The sequence below is a fragment of the Mustela putorius genome, unplaced genomic scaffold, assembly GCF_011764305.1.
Source record: "Mustela putorius furo isolate JIRA1106 unplaced genomic scaffold, ASM1176430v1.1 tig00003858_pilon_pilon_pilon, whole genome shotgun sequence".
NCBI lineage: Eukaryota > Metazoa > Chordata > Mammalia > Carnivora > Mustelidae > Mustela > Mustela putorius.
In genome coordinates this window covers 35,863,424-35,879,094 of record NW_025422010.1, presented here as the reverse complement: position 1 = coordinate 35,879,094, position 15,671 = coordinate 35,863,424, and the positions used below count along the sequence as shown (strand labels likewise).

The 15,671-nt window shown below is 39.2% G+C and overlaps 1 pseudogene; it reads left to right on the top strand.

Annotated features, from left to right (window-relative positions):
* The first annotated feature begins 5,773 nt into the window (after positions 1–5,773).
* Positions 5,774–15,450, top strand: LOC101682677 (annotated as a pseudogene).
* The last annotated feature ends 221 nt before the right edge of the window (positions 15,451–15,671 follow it).

Here is a 15,671-nt window from a genome sequence, read left to right as displayed (position 1 = left end):
CTGAGAAAACAAGATCAATGTATATGAAATCACATTAGAAAACATGAGAAATAATTGATAAAGTTCTAAAGTATCCTGAACATTTCATGTCATGGAAACCTGAGAAGACATGATGACTTAGAAAGAGCTGTGAACTTGGGGGATGGATCAAGGGAGATCATTCTTCAGTTGGTACTTTAGCATGGCACAGAAGGCTCCCTAAAATCTATGCCCATCTTCAGTCTTCTAGCCTTCTAAAATTTCTGGTTTACATCTGGTAATACTGAAATACCTATAGTTTCCCAGAAGGGTCATTTCGCCTTTCACTTCTGGGAAATTTGTTTATGCAGGTGATCCCTTTTACAGGGAACATCCTTCCTTTTCTCTCCATGCGGAGCTCACTTATTTCCTAACTCCTTCCCCTCCTGCCACCCTTTCTTACTGTTTCCATGAAGTTCCACAACTACTGAGCCTCAAATTGTCTATATCGGTCACCCCCTTCAGTCAGTAATTTCTTTCAGGTTGGGCACTGTATTGTACTCATTTTTTCTTGGTACAGAGAAAGCACTCAATAAATATTTTGGAATGAATGAATCCGTGAATGAAGAATATGTATTCTATATGCTATAATAGTGGAAACTCACAGAATATAGATATGGAAAAATAATTATGAGACTAGAATGAAGATAGTGGTTAGTGTTGGCTAGAGGACTTGAGTCAGTTAAATTCTGATGAATGAGTGAGATTTTAAAAGGCAAAAATAGGGAGGAATAGAAATCTAAGCAGTTGAAACAGAAATGAAAGCAAGCATATTTAGGGAATTTGATTTATTCTGAATCATCCCCAAACTCAGTGGTTTAAAAAATAGTTTATTGTTTTCTATCATGGTTCTGTGGGTTAACCAGGCTCTCTCAAGGAGTTTTGGTGGGGTATCTAAGTCAGTTCTCTTTAGAGAATAGCTGGGGCCAGATCATCTGAAGGCTCAACTGAATTGGTGATTCAAATGGGTGGCATTTCACTCACATGTCTGGAGCCTCAATACCTTTCAAGTGCCTATCAGAGTAGAACAGACTTCTTATACAGGCTGCGAAAGGCAAGCGTTGGAAGATGCCATTCCAGTTAAGGATTATGCCAGGAGGGGTCACATCACTTTGCCCTATTCAATCAACCTAAATTGCCATAGGGTCCCTCCAGATTCAAGGGGGTGGAGAAATAGACACCCCCTCTCATTGGGGAGGGGCAAGATCATGCTGCAGGAGAAAATAGGGATAAGAGATACTGCTGCTCCCTCTTGGAAAATACTCAACCAGAGGCATTTTTTTCTGAGAATAGTAAGGGGTACGTGTAGGTCACAGAAAGGGGAATATAGGCTCTTACATAGGAAGGAAAGTTAGCCGGAGCCCAGAGAGCTTTGCATGCACAATCTCATTAAAGTTTTAATAAAAGGTGTGCCATTCTACAGTAGGCAGTTCATGCGGTTTTTCATTCTGCTGGAGTAGTTGCTCTCTTTCAACCCTCTTGAAACTTTTTGTTTTAATATGGGTTTGTTCTACATTGACCTATTTTGCTGAAATTGTGTACCTTATGATAGGATATCAATATGTCTCTTTATTTTTTATTTTTAACACAGTCATTCATCTTGAGACAAAATGGAAGCTGAGCAAACTTATCAAATAGTAATATCTTCTGTATATTTGATATTTTTCAGTGAAATTTAGTACACATATAGGGGTTGTAGAAATAACAGATTGCATTGGGGGATGGCTACAGTTCATGGAACTGCTAGGGTAGCTGTCTCTGAAAACCTTCCAAAAAATTGTTTGCGGTAATTGATGCCCTGGGAGAAGCTAATGTACTGGCAGAGGGAATAGAAATTTAAGAAAACTATGTAGTGATTTGGTTGATGACATAGCCAGACTATATAAATTCAGACACAACTGCCGTTTTAGTGAAAACAGGTTTTGGGTTTGTTTCCCCCCACCACCCCCCCGCCAAAGTTTCTAAATAATTTTATCTCTACTTCAGGGTACATAGATAGGTATAGCTTCTGGGTCCAAGAAATCTTAGGAAGGGTTTCAAAAAGCCCGAGCACTGTAAGTAACAGCCCATCTGTCCCCTAATTTTAGAGGATTTTTTTTAAAAAAGAAACATCTCTTTGATTTTTATGCCCACCTCTAAACTGTAATACCAATGATTCAGCAGGCTATCCTGGTAGATGATAAACAAATGTTACCTGCCCATTTCCTGTTCTATTGTCTCGTGTATCCACACAAGTAATGGTAGAACCACAGAAAATGCTATCCCTATGTTGAACTTTAGTGCTGTGTCAATGAGCACACTGACTTTCTAGGAAATAGTCCTATGAAAATCATTAATGCTTCCATAATGTGAAAAAAATTTTTTTAAAGATGTTCACTGCTTGAGAGTGTTTTTCTGTGAGGACTCTGCTCTTAGAAGAATCAATTTCTCCTGTGCACATGGCTTGGGTTTTATCTTCCAAACATTAAGTGATGTGACTGCTAGCTTCCCTTTTTCATTGTAGTTCTCTTGGAAGCTTGGAGACAAATTTGTGTTCATTTCCAGTAAGTGCATTGTATTAACTATGTGTACTTTTTGAATTCTACTTTAAATCCATCTAGGAACAACCAGGTACAAAACAAATAATCAATCACATTGTGAATTTATCTCAAGTTGATTGAACCAGGATTCATTTGCCATAATAGTTTTTAACCCTACATGTGGACGTCAAACTCACAGTCTTGGAAATTAGGAAGTTGCAATCCCCCTCCTTGATTCATGTAAGTTCATTCAACTTACAAGTGAAACAAAATAGAAATGTTTGGTTAGCCTTCACCCTAATAATGTGTGATGATGGTGATGGTTTAGGAAAATAGCCATTGTTTGAATAATTGTATGGGAATGTAATTAGAGTTTCTGGCTTCTCCACATGGGTACTTTACTGCCAAACTGACTTCAGTTTGGTAAATATTATAGAAAGCTGAATTCTAGCAGGGGCTCTGAATTACTTTTCTGTTCATTGACAGAATGTCTACACTAACCGCATGTTTTTTATGGATTGTCTCACATATCTCCCCTGCTGAGGCTGTCAGGGAAATCTGTGAGATGCAAGACCAAGAATGGGATCTTCTGCTAAATATGTGCCAAAAGAAGCAGGGGGAGTTTTGATGGCACATATATTTAATTTTTGCTCTATTAACAGAGGTAAGTGAGGAAAAAGTCTAGATTAAAGAGAACAGACCCTCTAAATAAAATAGCCAAACATGGATACCAAAATATAGTACTCATTCCCGAGTTGTTTAACCTATGGTTTTATGCACATTGTAAAAACAACAAATAACAATTTATGATGGAAATAAAGCACATTTGTGGTTCACTACCACCCAAACAGTGATGACACTGACTCTCAATCTCTTTGACTTTGGATTCAGAATATAGTGACAAATGCTACCCCGCTGTCTGTCAGAAATAAATTTCTGGATTAAATCAACCGGGCTTCAACTCAATCTAGATAAAATTGAGGCAATGTTGACAGCATAAGGGCATGACTCTGAGGAACTCATCTGAAATGCATCCTTATCAAAGACGCAGGCAGTAACCTCTCAGAGAACCCAGAAAATCCAAGAGAGTCTGGGTTAGTTTTCTGGATGAGCAAGTGAATACATCCCCCTCTCCATCTTAATCCTGTGTTCCATAATAGGGAACATGCACTGTTTCTCTGTGGAAATCCCTTGTGTGTGGGACATGAGTAAAACTTGACTCGATTAATTACTCAAACAATGACTAAGCTGTAAGTGTCTATCAGGACATAATAGACATCTCAGTGGCCAATACAAACACATTTAAGACACTGTTCTTCCCTTTGATCTGCTTAACATCTACTTGGGAAGATGAGCTATAGACATAAGATAGAAGCAAATTAAAATAGTATTGGGAGGAAGTCTTATGGAAATTTAAAAACAGGAGAGGAAAAACCTGGCAAGGCAATTTGAGTTATGCCTCACAGAAGAGAAAGTGGGTTTTTCTACACCCCTGCCATCTTGCCCTTGGTTCACTGATGCTGAGGGATTACTTACCTCCACACTTCTTGTGAAATAAGCACTAAATTGTACCCTTAAAATCTGAGCCACTTTTAGTTGGGCATTCTGTTATTTGCAGATGAAAGTGTCCTCCCTTGAATACCAGCTATTCTAGATTTAATCTCATGAGAGTTTTGATGTATTCTGGCATATGTAGAGTCATCTAAACATTCCCTTGGGATGTTGCCATTTTTTAAATACTTTGTTCTTTGACTCAGAGTGTATATTTACTAATTCATAAAATACTCTTTTATTGAATTATCTTCTGTGAGATAAGCCCCATGCTGGGCACTGGAAATTTAAAGATTAATGAGATGTCCTTCCCTTCACAGAGCTCACAAGCTACTGGGTGGGGGGAGGGGTGAGAGGAGACACAGAAGAAACTTATTTTAATGAATTGTGCTAAGTCCTGACATAAATATAAGGTGCTCTGAGGATTAAAAGAGAAAGAAATGGAATGGAAGGGAAATAGTGAGAATGGTTTCCCGAGAGAAAGTTTCTCCAGCGTATATTAGGAAGTCTTTTTAATGATGGGAATTGTAGACACTATGGCAGAATGGAGCCATGATTTGACAGCATCCTTTCCTCTGTTCTACAAATAATGTTTTGTGCAGGGCATATGGAAATATTATCCTTCAACAAAGAGAGAAAGAACCTTCGGAGATGAGGAGAACCTTGAATACAAAGTTATGAGGTATAAGGATTTGGTCCCATCTCTTCCATTCACTTACTCTGTGATGGTGGTGGTTACTTCTGTTCTTAGGCTCTTCTTCTCTCACTTTTTTTTTTTTTAAGATTTTATTTATTTATGTGGAAGAGAGAGAGAGAGAGAAAGAGAGAGCGTGAGCAGGAGGAGTGGTAGAGGAAGAAGCAGATTCCCTGTTGATCAGGGAGCCAGATGTGGGGCTCAATCCCAGAACCCTGGGATCATGACCTGAGCTGAAGGCAGATGCTTAACCCACTGAGCCACCCAGGTGCCCCTTCTTCCCTCACTTCTAAAGAGAAAACCATTAAGACAGCACTCAGGTGCAGGTGGGAAGCTGGCCTGAAGGAAAGGAGGGGATGCTAAAAAGGTGTTCCTAGTGACAGAAAGAGGTTCAACTGGGTAGGAGTATGAGCATGAAAACTGCAAGGAGAATAAGCCAATTAAAATAATAAGAGAAAAGGCGAACAGAGTTTGCCACATGCCGTGTATTTACCTAGACTCTTGACTTATATTAACAAATTTTGGCTTCACAATAATCTTTTGTGGTAGATGCCATTCATATCTCAGATGGGAAACTGAGACCCAGGGATATTAAATATCTTACCCCAAGTCACACAGTAAGTATTTTAACCTAAGCATATGGGCTGCATTGTAACCTAAGTATTTGTAACACTTTTATGCACTATGAGCTCTGGTTCACTAATACCATGAAGGAAGTAAGACTGTGAATGAGACAAAGATAAATCTCCATTACAAAATTAAAGATAGCAGAGTGAGGCAGACACTGTTTTGATGTTCTTGAACATCTAGCTTCATTTGTAATCTGTAAGCAACCTGAAGATCAAGGTAAAGTAAATACATACAAAAGTAACATGTTTAGGCTGATGAATATAATTTGGTTACATGAAGGAAAGCAATGACTTCATTTTGGATCTCATTCTACTCTATCTTCTAAGGGTAAGGAAATAGTCCAGGTGATGAAGGAAGAAACTGGCTGGTGTTTAAAACTGAAGATTGTCATGACTGTTTAACTTAAACCCTATTCTGAAGTAAAAATAATTGTCTTGGAAATACTAAGTTGAGGTAACCCACATTTGCTTATGGAACCATGAAAATTTTGCTCGTTTTTGACTTTGACAATACAATCATAGATGATAATAGTGACACCTGGATTGTATAGTGTGCTCCAGAGAAAAAGCTTCCTATTGAACTATAAGATTCTTATGAAAAAGGATTTTGGACAGAATTTATGGGCAGAGTCTTTAAGTATTTGGGAGATGAAGGTGTAAGAGAAGATGAAATGAAAAGAGCAGTGACATCAATGCCTTTCACTCTAGGGATGGTGGAGCTTTTGAACTTTATAAGAAAGAACAAGGATAAATTTGACTGCATCATTATTTCAGATTCAAATTCAGTCTTCATAGATTGGGTTTTAGAAGCTACCAGTTTTCATGATGTGTTTGATAAAGTGTTTACAAATCCAGCAGCTTTTGATAGCGATGGTCATCTCACTGTGGAAAGTTACCATGCCCATTCTTGCAACGGGTGCCCCAAAAATCTTTGCAAAAATGTAGTTTTGGTAGAGTTTGTAGATAAACAGCTACAACAGGGAGTGAATTATACACAAATTGTTTATATAGGTGACGGTGGAAACGATGTCTGTCCTGAATGGTAACCTGAATTAAGGTATCAGCAGGGGGATAGAGAGAAGTGGATGGGTTTGAGTTACAGAGGAAGGAAAAGCAATAGCAGTTACAGAGGAAGGATTTGGTGGCTGGTGAGGTGGGAGGAGGAGAAAAGGAGAAAAAGAAGAAAAATTAGGGATCACTATCAGGTTTCTGATTCCGGTAAGTGGACACATGGTCTTATGTTTCACAGAGATAAAGAACACAAAAGAGGTATGCGTTTGGGGAAGTGGAATAATGAGTTCATTTTCATACTGAATTTGAGGTACCTCTAAGATGTTCAAATGGAGGTGTTCACTATTTGATTCTGGAGCTCAGGACAGCTGAGCGAAGCTGGAGATGGTGAAAATCATCAGCACACAGGAACTTCTGGAATCATGGAAATAGATTAATTTTCTCAGGTAGACAAAGTAAAATGAGAAGGGAAATGAAAACAGAGCCCAAATATTTAAGTAAAAGAATTTAAGCCCTTGAGGAAATGGCCAGAGATGTAGAAGAAAAGCCAAAGAATGAGATTTCCAAGAAGCCAAGAAAAGTGAGCAGTGTTTCAGTGGAGGAGTGAGAACAATGTTTGTGGCTGCAGAGAGGACAGGTACTATCACTGAGTAAAATGTGCACTGAATTTAGCCACAGAGACCACTGCTGACCTTTGGGCTAATAGATTCACTGGAGCACTGGTGTAAGGAGAAGCTAGAAGTCGAACGGAAGTGAAGACGATGGTTGTGGACAACATTCAAGGTACTGTGTGGTGAAGTAAGAGACAGGGAGGTATCTTGATGGAACAGACTTGGGCATATTTAATGCTGATTAGAAGAGTCAGTAGCAAGGGAATTTTTAAGGGTAGAAAACATAGAGGAGTATTCTGAATAACGAGAAAACAGCTGTGAAATAAATAACACTGACAAGTAAAAAAACAACTTATTTTTATATATGCCTCTGAATCCAGACATAACAAAAAAGGGAGACTTCTGTCCTGGGACTGCTTCCCTGAGTGCCCCAGAAGGACTTGTAGGAATGGTACATTACCATGCTTTAGGGAACACAGTTCCTTTCTCTGAAGAATATCAGAAAACTATTCCCCACCCACCACTCCCCATATTCATGGTCTTCTCTATAGGAGTTAAGGAGGTTGAGAGAAACCTTCCAGCATCTACAAAGTTGAGTGCAGGTAAGAAAGAAATCAATATGAGCAGGGGTGCTTGGGTGATTCAGTGAGCTAAGCCTCTGACTTCGGCTCAGGCTGTGATCTAGGGGTCCTGGGATCCAGCCCCATGTTGGTCTCCCTGCTCAGTGGGGAGTCTGCTTCTCCCTCTCCTTGTGCCCCTCCCCACAGCTTGTGCTTTCTCTCTCTCTCTCTCAAATGGATAAATAAATATCTTAAAAAAAATCAATATGAGCAAAGCTGGTTTATTAGCAAAGCTGACTAAAACAATAAACAAGGAAAGAGGATGTGTAAAACTATCAATTTTAATGAGTCTGGTCAGGCAAACCTTGGGTCTGTGAGGTAAAGCATAAATTGTGTTTCTTTGGCAACCAGAAGATATTCCAGTGGGCTGTGTATGTAAAGATGGCTTGGGGGGAAAACAAATAAAAGAAAAACAAACAAAAACAACCCCCAGGTCCCTGGGATGGAACACTAACTCCTGAGCAGCTGTAATATCTCTATTTTTAAGAGAAGAGTGCTAATCTCCTCCTTTTCCTTCACTTACTCATTCAAACCAACATTTAATCTGGCCCCCTACTGCACTGTGTTGGGTTCTGAGGACTCAAAAATTAATAAAGCCCCATCCTTATTTTTATGGGGTCACAGTTTCTGGGGAAAGTCAGACATAAAGACAGTCCCTTTGCAACTTGGTAACTGCTGTATGTAAAAAAAGATATGCAGAAAGAAGCATCGGAAGGGTGCCTAATTAGGAAGGGTGCCTAATTGTTCCTGGGCTAAGGAAAAAATTCAATGGGAGGCAAAAGATCTTCCCCCTTATTCCCCTTCCCCTTATTTTGAAACTATAGAACAAATGAGTCTATTTGAGACATGCTTTTTCATAAAGGTGCTTTTTCCATACTTAAAAATACATATATATATATATTTTTCCATACTTAAAAATACATATATATATATTTTTTTTTAAGATTTTATTTACTTATTTGCCAGACAGAGATCACAAGTAGGCAGAGAAGCAGGCAGAGAGAGAGGAGGAAGCAGGCTCCTTGCTGAGCAGAGGGCCCGATGTGGGGCTCGATGCCAGAACCCTGGGATCATGACCTAAGCTGAAGGCAGAGGATTTAACCCACTGAGCCACCTAGGCGCCCCAATTTTTTATCTCCATGAGGAACTCCTTACCCCATTTATACTTCTAAGCATGTTGGCATGAATGTGTTTATCAAAGGACCACAGGAATCCATTGCTAGATGAAACCTGAGCAGTCATTCTAACCTCTGTACTGTTAACTGAAAAGAGTCTGTCATTATTCAAACTGTTACCATCCATATAAATCAGCCATTACGAAACTACTCCAAAATGGTTACTTCACTTATTGTGTAGTGTTTTCTTAGAGACACATGTATTTGTATGGTTACTGAAATAAAAATACAATAAAATATTTTTCTATGTCTGTTTAACATTGATTTAGATTTTTTCCATATTATTATGGTTTGTATAATTTCCACTAGAAAGGCTGCATGGTAGTCTATTATCTAGATCTACCTTAAGTTACTAAAAAATTCCTGTAATTTTGGATTTGTACAACTACTTCACTTTATAGATAGAGAAACTGAGGCTGGTTAAGGTGCTTCATGCTTTAGGTCTCTATGAGTACTTTCTTTATACCATGTTGTCACTTTCATATACAAGATGAAAGTTGTAGCTGGTTCAAAATTATTGGCAAAAAGTCCTGTGAGGTTGGTTTCCTTAATGCTGGGGTATCATTTGGTATTCGTAAAAGATCAAGTCATAATGAAACGTAGGTATCTGCTGAAAATTGAGGAGACTGGTCAACAGACCAGGGAATATGGGTCACTTTTTCCTCTGATCCGACAGTAGCTTCTTTTGCCATATTGGACAGATGCCACAGAGATCCTGTATTCTCATATATGCATGTTAATGGACAACATGAGCTTGCCTCATGCCTCAAGTACTTAAAGCAGTAGCAGATTTCTAAAAAGCTGGGATAAATAGGGATAAGACTGAAAGATGTGGAAGTTAGTAGAATAGGTCACCCATGGGAAGCTGTTTTAGGAGGGCATGTCATGGAGGAAAAGAACACTACTATGGGGGGAATGGAGGGTGCTGGAAACTTAGATATGGAGTTACTTAAGGGAGGCCCCAATCAGACCCCAGCTACTAGAATGTTGGTATTGCAAGGGACATTAGAGACAATTTTCAATTCATCAAATTCCTAATTTGATGACAGGGGTTGAGCTAAAACTCAGATACCATAATGTCAAGTTGAGCGCAGTGTACCTCAAAGGATGAATAATACCAGTGACAAACTTTTCCTCCTTTAATTACTAAGGACTTTCATATATAATTTTAATTTCTTTAAATTTAAGTTGCTGTCCTTCTAATTCCAGATGCTGGAAAAATGCTTATGGTCTTCTTCCATTTACTGGAGACAGAGAATCCAAACTGAAGAGTCCATGATTATTATCTTCAGCTTTGCTTCAATATGTTTCAAAATACATGTTTTGAAGTGCTGATCAGTTAAATAGTCCTGTGGTATTCTCATTCAGTAACACCTCTCTAAATCCTACTTCTGAAAATGCTGAGCTAACTGGGTCAGGTTTGAAGGAACGTGCAGATAAAAGTTAGAAGTAGGAGGAAAAGGAGTAGGAAAAGTTCCCCTTCTACTATCCCAAAGGATGTGTGCAAGTAAACAAGAGAATCATAAAATTGTACTTTTAGAATTACTATCAGAAAGCACATTATTTAACATATTTATTTTATAGATTGAAAAACTGAATCTTAGACTTGTTCGGGTTTCAAGAGCTTTTCAACAGCAACATAAATCCACGCTTTCTTTTTGACTCCAATCTAGTGCTTTTTGTCAACTAATGAAATAATTATTGTCACTACTATTGCCATGTGAAGTAGGATGAATATCACTGGGTCCCAAAGCAGGAAACATTACTATCCTTATGACTTCACCAATTTGGATTGCATCGGGAGAAATACAAAACAGGGCTTGATCCTGCATTCAGCTGGTGAGTCTGAGAGAAGCTAATAGAAGGCTGATTTGGAAGAAGTGGACCTTGAGGAGGTAGGACCTGCGTTAATCCCTCAAAGGACAGGATTTGAACTGGCAGGTGGTAGTTGAGGGAGAGTGCATTTCAGGCAATATATATTAGCATTGCCACAGGAAGAACCGGTGACTACAGAGAACATTCACTGCATTCTTTACAATGGTTTTAATATTCTCATTTTAATCCATGTGAATAACTTTGGGCAAGTTACTTAGCCACTCTTGTCCTCTTTTTCTTTAGCAGCAAGGAGGGAATAACAAAGCAAGGCTGCATTACAGGGAAACCAGGAGGCATCGTGAATATGAAGCATTATAAAGGGCTTTATTCACATAAAGGGGAAGGAGAATATGCTCCACAAAATTCTACAGCCAGAATTTCAAAGCATCATTGTTGCCTAATGATGGTTTTAGCTTTGCCCTCAGTGAATATATAGTTGGAGTTTTGCAACTGAAAAATATCTTTGTTATGTTTTGCCTGGATCAAAGCACACATAAAGCCTGATCGAATGGAAAAAAAGGCACAAGATACAGGCGAGTACCTCAGCATGACAAAGAGCGGCCCTCAGGTTTTTGCTAATGCCCTACCCAGTTAAAATGTTCTGAAACCTCTGTAAGCAAAGACTGAAAATCCAACAAAATTACCATATATGTATCTTATCCAAAACAGTTGCTCATGTATTACTGGAGATCAGTTACCACAGATAGAAAGACCTGAACTGTTCTCTCCAACAGGGTGTGAGGCCATGCCCCCAAAGAAGAAATATCTGTTAGAAGAAAAGTCAAACTAGAAAAACTCGGAAGACTGTATGAGAGGGTGAAGATAAGGAAATTGGTTTAAATAAAAATTTATCAGTGTAACAAAATCCAGATTTTTCAGTCTTAGGTACACAGTGGACTCCTTAAGATAAGAAAGTTTTATAAAGAGAAGTATTTTATGAGTAATTTATCAATTGTTTGCCTATAAATGAGATTTTAAAATGAGAACCAGAGAAACTTTTCTTAGAATGAGTGAAATTGGTGTTTATGTTAACACTGGGTCCAGGGACAGCTTGTTTTCCTAAGCTATAGTTTCTAATGGCACCCATACACACTGAAGTTATTTTTTATCATGATTTGAGACAGAAGTGAAAGTAGGAGTTGTTACCATTCGTTCTGTAAATTCCAACTAAACCGGGCAGAATCATACTGTGATGCATACTTCTAGCATTACTAGCATCTTATCTTCTTTAAAAAACTAATTAATGTCTGGTTCTTATCTTTGTCTTCCTGAAGCTTCTCTTTACCTTTCTCAACAATTCTATTAAGATCTTCTGGTGTCATCACATTTCTTTTTTCCTGCTTAAAGGACAATGCTTTGGGGTCCTGAGGTCTCCTTGCTACTTATGGGCTATGTATAATAGGACAGATGGAAAAGTAAGAAATTCAGTTTAGAAAAGATACATGGTTCTTGAGCTTAACACAAAAAACAAAATGAAACCCACCTAATTTGATTGTCTATTTCTTTGCTCACTGCAATGACTATTTATATAATAAAATTCAACTGTACTGTAAGTTTTTGAGGAAAATTTCCTTATGCTTTCATTTTATTTCTATCCCACACCTCAATATTTAGGATAAAGTCTTATCCTTAGGAAAATTTCAATAAATATAGATTGAATGATTACTTACTAATTGACTGTTTTGTCAATACGCGATTGATAATGTTTGACTTCTCGGAATATTTAGGGGTTTTCAATGGAGACACTGGGAGGGAGACCTTCACGGGCCATGCCGTATCTGTCTTCATCTCTCTTATACTGATTAACTTCATTTCTGCTCAGGGCTTCCTGTAGGTAGATGCTTCATTTCTGTTTATTGAATAAAAAATAGTTTCTGTTGTTGAACTATAGCTCCTCAATTAAGTTCTGAGAATTTGTATCACCAGATTAAATTTAAAAACAACACCAAAGTGTTGCTATATGACCTGGCCTTTCAGTATTGATAATCTAATATAATAATAGAAGGTTATTTCCTTCAGGGTGTATTATCTCTCTGACCAGATGCTCATTGTTAACATGTGTGACAAGCTCCTTAGAGCAAAAAGGTTCTCCCTTATGTGGATGGAGGAAAAAAATGAAAACCACTTACCTGGTCAACATTATTTCATAGGGTGCTGAGGAATAAATCAGCTTGGCATGACCTTCATTGAAATTTCAGATTTATTTACAGAGGTTTGTGCTGATCGCTTTATCTACTGGAGGCTCGGTTTCCCCTTGGTGACTCATAAGTAATGTGGTCCACGCAAACCCGTGTAAATAGAGCTAATATTTCAAGGGAGATCATGCTATATACTCTTCCCCTGAGAATAGATGACGGCTGACTGCTGGGCTGATGTGAAATTTATCTTTGTGAAGAAGAGGGAATGTGTGGCCTAGAGGGCAGTATCCAGGGTTTGTGAATCCTAAGAGGGGCTGAGATATACTGGGTCCAAGTGTTTGTGTTGTGTGCTTCTACTTATGGACAAAGATTAACAAAGGAATACAAAATAACTCACTCAACTCAAGTCTTCAATAGTCTACAAAGTCACCATTGATTTTTCTCACTTTATTTGTATACATTTTTCCCTTTGAACCACTAAATCCAGTAGCCGCCAAAGAAGAGTCTGGACCCCCTAGTAAAGAGATCTGTGAGCTGGTTGCCTCTATCAGTTGCATTTCTTTTACTTCATATTTCTTTCAATCTCTCACCATATCTCTTTCTCTGCCTTCTAATGTATTTTGCTGGGGTTTGTTGAACACAGTAGCTCATTTTCCCCACTTGTACTTAGGTCTCTACAATCTCCAGCCCTCCTAATTTACCACTCAGACACTTAGCCAAACATATGGAGAGATAGCCACCCATCTATTTGTACCTACAAGGTGAATGTAAGGCTTTTGGAAAATGAAGGCAAGCTTCTCTTCATAAAAGGTTTATGTAAAATATAAAATTCCATGCTCTAGAATTTCTTGCTTTATGTGATTGTATTAAGCTTTATAAATGTTATCGATTAAGTTGTCTAGGAGGAAGTCAGATAACTGTATTAGAATTAATCAAGAAATATATATATTAAGGGCATTCTATGACCTGAGTATGTTGCTGCTTGCTATGAGAGATAAGGATCTCATGTAGCTTACAATGTGTTTGGGTAAACAAGACTAACACTCAGCAAAGAAAAATACTGAAAGACACAAGACTGTATAGAATTTCCTGTGTGGTATGGACTTAAGTGACATTCTAAATACATATGTGGTCATGCCACTCTCCTTAAAATAATCTCGAGGGATAAAGTCCCGACCCCTTTACAGTTCTTGGATCCCTAAGAGCTTTGCAACCTGGCCCCAACTCACCCAGCCATGTCTCCATGCCAAGAAACTCTGTGTTCCAGTTTCACTAAACACACCTAAACCACTATTATATTTATTCAGGGATGAAGAAGCTAAAGATAAATAACTTATATAAGATCATAAGGCATATTAATTACAGTTACTTGACATGTATGGTCCTTTCCAAATGTATTACCTTATTGCCTTTATCTTCCTTCGGTTTGGAATATCTTCCACCATTATCTCCAACTAGCAAGTATCAGTGTCTCAAATCATCCCAGAGCTGAATGAGTTATTTCTTCTCCTTAGCTCATATAGCAGTTGCTTCTACTTCACTGCATTTTAAGTTTCCTTTTTAACATTCTCCCCCACTAGACCATGAGCTTTTTGAGGGCAAATACTGTGTTTTATTCACTCTGGATTCCCCAATGCCTAGCAACAGAATGTTTTATGGGTGTTTTAAGGGTGAGTAAATTTTCAGAAAGTGGCAGCATGTTCTCCTAAATGAGTAGGGAATGCAGCCACCTCATGAGATCTGAGAGCTACTAAGTAGAACCTTCACATTAAAATATTAAAATATCCCCCCTCATCCTGTCTCTGTAACAAGAGAATCCATGTATAACCCTTGGGGTTAAGGTTGCTGTGGTCCTGATCCAGTGACCTAGGGCAAATTACTTGCCTTTACTTTTATCATAGTATCTTGTATTGCCATTCTCTGCATCATTTTCGGCAACTGCAGCAACAAGGCACATGTCTATGGGTCCCTGTGCCAGGTATATATAATATAAGGATATTGTAGGTGCCACATGAGTGAGTGATTCATACAGCGCTTGCTATAGGAATTGAGATGAAAACTCATTTAGGAATTGTATGAATTGCGACAGCCTCCCAGTGGTTAAGAGCCAAACTTCAGCAGGATCTTCCCTATGACAGGATGGACAAAGATTTAACAATGGCCATGCATGTACTGTATTAGAAGAGCCACAAGGAGAATAAAGCTCTGGGGATAATGCTGCAATTCACACACCCTAGATCCTGCTCCCCAGCCCTGAGGGTGCTCTGTCACCTGGAGAGGGAGGCACTGTCGGGGGACCTGGGTAAGTCTGGCTCCCTGCAGGGTCTTACCAGAGGGGTTTCCTTAGCAGAACTGATGTTACCGTAACCTCCTCTTAGGGACTGAGCTCTCACCTTGGATTTGAGTTGTTGTTGTTGTTTTTTTTCCTCACGCTCAGGGATAATATACAGCTATTGCTGCCAGAGCCTGTGAAAGAATGGGACAGCCGACTTACACCGGAGCTGGACCCGGCAGGTAAGGAGGCTCCTCACCAGCTCGGGGACCTCAGAGGGCACAGTCGGCCAGCCTGCCCTCGGTGGGAGCCATCTTCCAATGCGCAGGCGCCCTGAGAGGGCACATTGGGCTGAAACCCTCTGGGCGCATGCGTCTTGGTGCCCACTTCCTGCTTCCTGGGCGCCCTCCAGTTGTCGCGGGAAGTGGCTGTGTTTTTCCGCGGGTCCTCCACAAGCGAGCGTCTTCGGTGAGTTCCCCGCTCCTGAAACCACTATCTCCAGATCAGCAGAGACTGCCTCTCTCCAGTCCCTCTTCGACCTCCGTGTACTCCAGTTTT